Below are 9,871 nucleotides of genomic sequence, written 5' to 3' on the forward strand. Positions count from 1 at the left end.
GTGAAATTCTTAGCCTTATTTCGTCTGTCTTTAAGTTCGGTAGGGGGTTGTACCACCGGCAGGAGAATTGTGCCGCCATCGGTAGAATTAACTACCTCGAACCCGGAGGAAGAGGAACTATTGGTCTTCTTCTACCGAGGCGGAGAGGTAGAAAAGGTGGTGGAAAAGCACCATAAGGGAGTACCTTTAGCCTGCACACAGGATCCCAAATGGCCTCCGCAGATAGCTGTGGAGGTCATAACGTTGCCCGTGATGCGTAGGCTGCGGGGACTCAATGAGGAATATCGCTTGTGGCCGGGCGACGCTGGCTCGGATCCCGCTTTGGTCTTGAATGAGGCGTGGGAAATGGTGGAGTGTACGGGCATAAGCGATGTTGGGAAGGAATAGTGACAAGAGGTTGAAAAACCTCAGTGTTGTAATGTTTATTTTATAATGTTTAATGTTTATTGCATGTTATTGTGTTTAAGAGGTTTAACGGCCCAATTCTTAAATGGACTATTAGTCCAAAAAGTGTAAAACTGAATTAAGAAGTTCATTACCTCGTTTTGTCAATTTCTGTGAAAAAAGAAGAGAATAATGTTTTAGAGAAGCAAAAATCGGCGGACGTTTTTGTCTTCTCCCATTAATATCATCCTTTTCATCATTCACCTCACCAATGTCTTTGTCCAGCCCGCAAACTACTCTGTATCAAGCCTTTATGGCAAAATTTTTGAAATAAAATAGAAACTGTGGGGAAGTCCGTTGCATTTTATGTATGTGTGTGAATAAATATATATGTATGACAAGAGTGAGGGCGCGTGGCTTAGTGGTTAGGGCATTCGGCTCATGATCGTAAGGTTGTGAGTTCGATTCCCGGCGACGCGTTGTGTCCTTGAGCAAGACACTTTATTTCACGTTGCTCCAGTCCACTCAGCTGGCAAAAATGAGTTGTACTTGTATTTCAAAGGGTCAGCCTTGTCACTCTCTGTGTCACGCTGATTATCCCCGAGAACTACGTTAAGGGTACACGTGTCTGTGGAATGCTCAGCCATTTGCACGTTAATTTCACGAGCAAGCTGTTCCGTTGATCGTATCAGCTGGGACCCTCGTCGTCGTAACCGGCGGAGTCTTTTTTAATGTATGACAAAGAGCCTTAATATTGTGTAAGTTATGCCAGCATTGTGAACCACCGACAGAGAAATTACGGATGCTATTAAAGATAGCGCAGAACATAACTCAGAATGTGACAAAACGATTAAACTCTGAGAAACGTCAACTTCTATACAAGGGAAGATGAAAAGAAATTGTTGGAATAATATTTTCAAAGACTATCAGGAAATGAAACACCTTCTGATTGATATATCAATTAAAATGAATAACAATAATATATCTTTAACTGATAAGGAGAAATTATCACTAAATAAATATCTGGAGTGAAAGATAGCCAGACGATGATTTGGCAGAATCGCAGAGCGTTGGATAACACTTCTACCTTATATAGGTATGGTCTTTTAACGATCTGGGTTCAAAACCCACCGAGAACGAATTTGACCTTCCTTTTCCCTTTCTATCAGGCAATCAATGGAATTATAGTTGTCGATAATCTACCAGTTTATTAATGGAATTATAAATAGAAGCCAATAAGAAGAATGCATTGATGAAATACATAATGTCGAGGAAATTAAGAAAACTAGAAAAATACACATCCATGGACTACAACAGTTTTATATATACTGCACATAGTGTAAAAATTAGTACAGTTTTTACATGGAAATACAAAACAGACAACAAAAAGAAATGTGCCGAACCTACACGAGTTCTATAAAAGAACATTAATTTTAAGAATACATGAAATTATGAAAGTTTTTCCTTCTGTTTCTGTGTAGTAAAACTTATTTTTTTCCAAATCTCAATCAACTGGTGATTAGTTGTGGATATCAATTAATGGAGAAATATGTTAATACAAACATTAATTGCCGGTAGAGACACTGCATTTCATTTTGCAAGGACAATATACTACCAAGTAAATTAACGGTTTATAAACCATAACGGTTTATAAGCCAATAATATGTGCTGTTTTTGTGTTAGCAGTGCGTTATTTTTATTTTAAAATGTTCTCTACAAGCTTTCTATAGAACTTAGAGCCAGCACAGTTTACGAATACGCCAATGTAAACAACGTAACCAAAGGTATTGGGTTTATATAGGTAATGGGCATATACTCTTTTACTCTTTTATTTATTTCAGTCATTTTGACTGCTGCCATGCTGGAGCACCACCTTTAATCGAGCAAATCGACCCCGGGACTTATTCTTTTGTAAGCCCAGTACTTATTCTATCGGTCTCTTTTGCCGAACGGATAAGTAACGGGGACATAAACACACCAGCATCGGTTGTCAAGCAATGCTAGGGGGACAAGCACAGACACATAAACACGCACACGCATATATATATATACATTTTTACGACGGGCTTCTTTCAGTTTCCGTCTACCAAATCCACTCACAAGGCTTTGGTCGGCCCGAGGCTATAGTAGAGGACACTTTCCCAAGATGCCACGCAGTGGGACTGAACCCAGAACCATGTGGTTGGTAAACAAGCTACTTACCACACAGCCACTATGTATATTTCAAGAATTATTGTTCCTTCTTCAGCACCACATCCAACCCATTAACTATCCGCGAATGCATTGCTGAAATACTCACTATGTTTAGCGACGTGACACTATTCAGTGCTGGCCCTAAATTCTACTGAAAATCTGTAGAAATTAATTTAAAATTAATACAAACAATCAAAATAACAATACATGACCTTGAAGAATATAATTCGTGATCATGCCATTATAAAACACACATATGGATTATGAACTTAAAATTACTTCCGATTAAGTGTCCTAAATGTGTAAGGAGTTTGGTTAACGATCGGAGAGGCGTAGATTGGCGTTATGTCTTCGGATGAAATACTTCAGCTTTTGTTGCTCCAGTCTACTCAGCCGAAAACTGTGTAACAACTTATGAATTCCTATTAATTGTCCATACAACCACAGCTGACCATACACTTTTACTCTTTTACTCTTTTACTTGTTTCAGTCATTTGACTGCGGCCATGCTGGAGCACCGCCTTTAATGGAGCAACTCGACCCCGGGACTTATTCTTTTGTAAGCCCAGTACTTATTCTATCGGTCTCTTTTGCCGAACGGATAAGTAACGGGGACATAAACACACCAGCATCGGTTGTCAAGCAATGCTAGGGGGACAAACACAGACACACAAACACACACACGCATATATATATATATATATATATATATATATATATATATATACATATATATATACGACGGGCTTCTTTCAGTTTCCGTCTACCAAATCCACTCACAAGGCTTTGGTCGGCCCGAGGCTATAGTAGAAGACACTTGCCCAAAGTGCCACGCAGTGGGACTGAACCCGGAACCATGTGGTTGGTAAACAATCTACTTACCACACAGCCACTCCTGCGCCTATAACATTTTTTTTTTTTATTTTGTGTTGCATATCTTTATGAAGTGTGGAAGTGATTAGTGTAAAGAAATTCCGATCACTTTGAAATCTGAGTTCTGTCGTAGCTTCCCATCGATACACCAAAATATCATATTCTTGCTTCTTACCTCCAGAATGAATCATCATAAAATTAAAACTAAATCCTTGTGTTCGATATAATATTGCTATCCACGTCGAATGCTGCGGCGTAAACCTTTCATATTCAACAAATTTCGGAAAACCTTTAGAAAAGGACGTTATAATCCTACAATATCGAACTGCATGAATCTGCAGTTTGATACTGTTAAATCGTGGAGGCGCAATGGCCCAGTGGTTAGGGCAGCGGACTCGCGGTCATAGGATCGCGGTTTCGATTCCCAGACCGGGCGTTGTGAGTGTTTATTGAGCGAAAACACCTAAAGCTCCACGAGGCTCCGGCAGGGGATGGTGGTGATCCCTGCTGTACTCTTTCACCACAACTTTCTCTCACTCTTACTTCCTGCTTCTGTTGTACCTGTATTTGAAAGGGCCGGCCTTGTCACCCTCTGTGTCACGCTGAATATCCCCGAGAACTACGTTATGGGTACACGTGTCTGGAGTGCTCAGCCACTTAAACGTTAATTTCACGAGCAGGCTGTTCCGTTGATTCGGATCAACCGGAACCCTCATCGTCGTAACCGACGGAGTGCTTCCACTATTAAATCACATGACAGTGATGGTACCTGTGATATTTGTGGTACTTGTTGCATTGGCATACACATATTCATACAATATGTGTGCGAGAGGAGAGAGAGAGAGAGAGAGAGAGAGAGAAAGAGATAGAGTGCGTATGTGGTTATGATATTACGCTCTAAACCTTGGGTTGGGTACTTTTCTCTTGTTCTCATATGCAATATATGTGTGTTTGATAATAAGGGAAACATAATTTCTTAGATAAAATATCCAAGACATCAGAATCTCTGCCTGATTTATAATACGAAGGATATCGTGAGATTTACGTAATTTTCCAACTGAAGATTAGCAGCTCAAATGAAATGAAATAGGCTTATATATTTTGCATTAAATATTACTACAATCTAATGAAGAATTACTACATTATAGGCAGGATTTAAGCTATCACAGATACACAATATATATTGACGTAAAATTATCCATATATATACATACACACACACACACACACCACACACACACACACATATATATATATATTATATATATATATATTTAGTGTAGGAAGAAATGGAGCTGAACGAAGATTTAACAAAATTCCTTTTTATTATTTTCTACATATGTTTCAAAGGCTGCAAAGTCCCTAATTCGGATTTTTCTGTTGTGATTGTTGCTACCCAGGTATCGGTCATCATTTGAATAATCCGTAACAAGATAATTCATTATCCATTTCAATATATATATAATATATATATATATATATATTATATATATATATATATATATATATATATATATATCTATATATACACATATATTATATATTATATATTCCAAATTCGGTCTAATATATTATTATACTGAATTTTACCTGTAAGGTTGGAATAATAATTTGTTCCCTAATATTATTTTTATATGTATGTATAGATTCATGTAGACCTATCGATATAAAGAGATATATGTGCGTACGGTATCTACGAGTGTGTATGCATGTGTGTATGCGTGTTTATGTGTGACTGCCTTCCTGTTTGTGAATCCAAATTTTGATTAATTAGAATATATATCATATTTTGCTTTGTTAATTGTTCTTGGCTACTTCTATTAAATTCGAAGACATATGTTTAACTCTTCGTAATGAGTAGTGAATTGAAACGATTTGGACCGATACAGCTTGACACTGGAATGTAAAAGAATGGAACTGATATCGCAAGACATCTCATCCGACTCTCTAACAACTCCTAACTTCAAATCCATCCTCCTGGATTATGAACGGAGTTGAGGGGCTGGAGCTTGTGTCCTTCTAATAATTCGACTTAGAAATCCAGTCGAACATTAGACTAAAAAGTATTTTTACTTCAGTGAATATTCTCGAAAAATCTCTATCTTCTTCATAACATGATAAGCTTGTCTTATATTGATGTTTACCAAACTTACCACGTTTTGTGTTTTAATACGGATGAATAAATAAAACCTGAAAGCAGTTCTAATTCCATATATTCATGTTAGCGGAAATACCGCCATTTTACCAGCTAACGCTGCAACAATACTGGCCATGTGAAAGTTAGTCAGCCATTGAAAATTTTACTTGATGAAATCATTGTCATAGATTTTTGCCGTATTTCATCTAAACCGTATTTGCTGATCAATATTTCATTATTCCGAAGGGCTTAGATATGCTTAGATTACCGTTCTGACATGAGCCATCTTTCAAATACCTCAGATCTTAATCTTTCTAAAATGTGGTTTATAGATTTTATTCGTGGCAATCGATACAGTAATCCATTAGAGGATTTTATCAATATCGTGTAAAAATATAGATTGGCGTTTTCCCTGTCTCGGTAAACAGCCTCACTTTCGTATAGTTAATTCTTTTCAAAAATATCTCCTTTCGTCTTTTGTTCACGTATATCGGTCAATAGGACAGCAGGTATAACTGAATATATAACGCCGCTTGCTTGGGTATAGTTACCTATAGTGAAAAAATTTAATTCACAATGACTGTTTCGTTTCTTTAATTGAAAGTATTGTTCTCAAACACATCGGCAACGTGTAGGCGTAATCGATTGAATCGAACCAAACCAAGAGTAATGGAATATAACACGTTCAATAATTAACGCTCCAATTCACTTTGTATAAACAGGTAAAATAACAGTAACTCTGGGAAAACATATTGGTGACAGTTTAGTTTATATCTTATTGCTTTCATTTGTCTGCCATTTTTGTTTCGAATATAACAATCTAAAACTTGCTAAATGGATGCATTATATAAGAGGCTCAACCTTCCTGTCGCTTTATATATGTATGAATGTATTATGTGTGTATATGTATGTATGCATGTATCTGTCTATCTATTCACACATACACACTTCGATATGTTTCTGCTGACAATTAGCCCAAGCTACTTGTAAAACTTAATACCACCACCTGGTGGGATCTCTTGACTGATGGGATCTCTTGACTATAAAGTCTTATAGCATTATGGCCCAATCAAGTAGGAATTTGTTAACAGAGACGTATCCAAACATACGCGACATATCTGGTATCCTTACAGTAAACATTCTCTTTACTGGTACTAAAAATCCGGAACTCACGAACGAGCGACACCCTGAAAAAAATGTTATTTGGGTTAAGAGAATTTGCGCTAATTTGTGTTAATTAATTAATTGTCATTAAAATGTTATCATTTCAGTTATTTCAGTATATTAAGAATAATAATGATGCATATTGAGAGAGTTTTAATTTGTTGCAATGGTGATTCAAAAAGTGATCATCAGATATCCGGAAATGTCAGTTATCCGAGAATACTCCTGTTTCACTAGTGTTGGTTAAGAAGAAATTTACAGTGTATGAAATAATATGTCTTCAGTAGATAAAGCGGCGAAGTGGTAGAATCGTTAGCATGCCGGACAAAGTGATTAGCCTAATTTCGCCCGTCTTTACGTTATGGGTTCAAATTCCGCCGGCGACGACTTTCCCTTTCCCCCATTCGGGGCCGATAAAATAAATATTTCACTACTGCCCACAAGGGGCTAAACACAGAGGGGAGGGGACAAACGGATTATGTCGATTACATCGACCCCAGGGCGTAACTGGTACTTAATTTATCGACCCCGAAAGGATGAAAGGCAAAGTCGACCTCGGCGGAATTTGAACTCAGAACGTAACAGCAGACGAAATACGGCTACGCATTTCGCCCGGCGTGCTAACGAGTCTGCCAGCTCGCCGATAAAATAAGTACCAGTAAAACATTGGGGTCGATGTAATCGACTTAGCCCCCCCCACCCCCGAATTGCTGGCCTTGAGCTAAGATTTAAAATCAATATTTCTTGAGTGTAAGGCAGGAAGCAGAATCGTTAGCAGGCAGGACAACATGCTTAGTAGCGTTTCATCCTTCTTTACCTTCTTCGTTCAAATTCTGTCGTGGTTGACTTTGTCTTTCTTCTTTTCGTGGTCGTTAATATAAGTACCAGTTGAATACTGGGATCGATGAAAATAGCTAGCATACTGTCCCGAAATTACTGGCCGTGTGCCAAAATTGAAAACCAATATTTCATTAGTGTATGATCAAGAAAATATAAGCGCAGCACGAATAGTTTCGTCGGCCAAAATAAAAACCTATACAAGATTTATAAATTTACAGGAAAAAGCCACCTCATAAAATCTTTTAAGGAATTATTAATGAAACCGTCATACAAACCGTCGACAGACGTGCTGTTTGGCCTGCATTTTCCGTCAACAATGTGTCTCTTCTGAATAGTCTGTACTTTTTTTTATGGTTTTGTTCAGGGTAAAACATTGACCTTTAGTTGATCTTGCACAGAAAAAAGAGTGGAAATTTTATTGCAGCACACCCGGCTTATGAATAATGAATGTCGATTAACACCTTTATCGCTGTCACTTGCTATCCTGCATGTATCTTATGGTTTTGCTTTATTTACACACATTTATACCGGGAGATGTTCATTTGGGTCTAAATGGATTTCGGGTAAAGAAATTCGAAATATTAACAAGTCAAAAACAACGGGTTACTAACAACTTCGAAATTTGTTAATATATATATATATACATGTACATATATACATATATACATATATACATACATATATAATTATATATATATATATACATATATATGTATATATTATATATATATATATATATATATATATAATAGAAATATTAAAATTACTAAGTCTCTCTAAAGGAGATTGCGGCATCGTTACTGGAAATTAATAGTTATCGCCATACTTATAAGGTACTCTTATAAATATAAGACTAAAGCTGTCGCTGATTAGCTCCAAGAGGCCATCGCCTCAAGCTAGCTATTTGACACACAACCTGCGTCCATTATAAACCTTCGAATCAGCCGATTCCTTCCTGCCAGTCAGACAGCTGCAGACATGTTTCAGGGTATTTGCCCTTTATCAATGCAGCGTAGTCAGACCCAGCAGGTGTCGCTACTGGCTGTCCTTGTTCGAAGAATCTATTTACCTAGTTTCAGTGGAATACATCCACTTGTTTAAATTTACTAAGTCTCTCTAGTGAAGGCATATGGGTCGTGAGGTTGTGCGTTCGATTCCCAGACCGAGCCTGTCGTGTTCTTCAGCAAGACACTTTATTTCACGTGGCTCCAGTTTACCCAGCTGTAGAAATGAGTTGCGACGTCACTGGTGCCAAGCTATATCCGCCATTACCTTACCTTTGGAGAACATCGGCGGCGTGAATAGGGATGGCTGGTATGGATTGGGGACTGTTGATCTCTCTCTATATAAACGGCAGTTTGTCTGTGTGTGTTTCTGTGTGTCTGTTAGCTTGTAGCCTCACCCTGACCACGGCTTTCAGCCGATTCTGATGAAACTTAACACACACATAGCCCAATGTCATAATTCAAAACTAACGCAGAGAAAATTTTGAAAAGTTCCCCCAGTTCTGAAAAAAACGATAAATTCGACATGGGGTCGAGAATCAGAAACACAAACCACAGACTGTCTAGGGGACGCAACTCGACCGTTTTAACTCTCAAAAAAAAATTTACCATAATTTTTTTTCCATTTTTTTGGCTATAACTCTCTAAAAATGCTTTATAGTTATTTCCCTTACAAACCCGAGCAACGCCGGGCGATACTGCTAGTCTTCGATAAAAACAATCCTAGGTTGTGCGATCGCCGATTAGGCGACTTTCCTCCCAGACTTGCACCCCGGGGTGTAACCTCTCTGTTGCCCCGTTGATCATTCATGACTTACGGAATCGAGAATATGTGTGTGTGTATATATATATATATATGTATGTGTGTATTTGTATCAATATATATAATATATAATAGAAATAATGGTTCATATACATTTATTCGTATTCGATATTATTGTCTTATATATTCATTCATACATACACGCGCGTGCGTGCACACACATACACACACATTTAGTTGAATAAGGAGTAGAAAGTCTTTGGTACATTATTATATATTTGAAAGAAAATTGAAATTATCTTTCAGATGATTTTTCCATTTTAAGAATAAGATGTTTATAAATTATTAATTATATAGGTAATTTATAAACATCTAAATGTTAAAAATGAAAAAGAATTATTAGAAAAGCTATTTGTATCATTTTATAATTATATATATATATATATATATATATTATATACACATATACTATATATATACATAAATATATATATATATATATATAGATATTAA

General features: G+C 37.1%; 1 long non-coding RNA gene across 1 annotated transcript in view; it reads left to right on the forward strand.

The window, feature by feature from the left end:
- The first annotated feature begins 2,554 nt into the window (after window positions 1-2,554).
- LOC118765519 overlaps window positions 2,555-9,871 on the forward strand; it is a 23,480-nt gene continuing 16,163 nt past the window's right edge. The window contains exon 1 of the long non-coding RNA XR_005001382.1: window positions 2,555-2,565. This is a non-coding gene — a long non-coding RNA (uncharacterized LOC118765519). The remainder of the gene's footprint in view (window positions 2,566-9,871) is intronic.

Source organism: Octopus sinensis, linkage group LG12 (assembly GCF_006345805.1).
Source record: "Octopus sinensis linkage group LG12, ASM634580v1, whole genome shotgun sequence".
NCBI lineage: Eukaryota > Metazoa > Mollusca > Cephalopoda > Octopoda > Octopodidae > Octopus > Octopus sinensis.